Source organism: Etheostoma spectabile, chromosome 20 (assembly GCF_008692095.1).
Source record: "Etheostoma spectabile isolate EspeVRDwgs_2016 chromosome 20, UIUC_Espe_1.0, whole genome shotgun sequence".
Lineage (NCBI taxonomy): Eukaryota > Metazoa > Chordata > Actinopteri > Perciformes > Percidae > Etheostoma > Etheostoma spectabile.
The window spans coordinates 26,274,952-26,275,355 of NC_045752.1; the positions used below are offsets into that span (position 1 = coordinate 26,274,952).

The 404-nt window shown below is 41.3% G+C and overlaps 1 protein-coding gene across 1 annotated transcript in view; it reads left to right on the top strand.

The window, feature by feature from the left end:
• ppp2r5eb (protein phosphatase 2, regulatory subunit B', epsilon isoform b) overlaps positions 1-404 on the top strand; it is a 46,671-nt gene that overhangs the window by 30,630 nt on the left and 15,637 nt on the right.

Consider the following 404-nt stretch of genomic DNA (forward strand, 5'->3'; position numbering starts at 1 on the left):
GTAAAGCTGTAATTACCGAATGTGATGGAAATTCGTCTTTCTAAATAAAAAAATAATTACAAAAAAAAAAGTTGACACAGTAACCACAATATTCCAGACCATGACAACACCATAAGCCCTTCACACTGTACACGTCTCCCCCAAAGCAAAGCTTCTCAGGAGCCTTCAGAAAGCTCACATACTTTTCCAATTTTCTAGTCTAGACATCCAAACGCCGCCACCCTATCCATCTCACAAGTCCACTCGCCCTTAAATAATCTGTCTGGGCGCCTGGGTAGCTCACCTGGTAGAGCGGGTGCCCATATACGCATATATAACCGTTATAAAATCGCCATCTCGATTCACCCTGTTCACGATTTGATTTTTTTTATGACTTTGATTTAATTTTACGAGCCGACTGCATC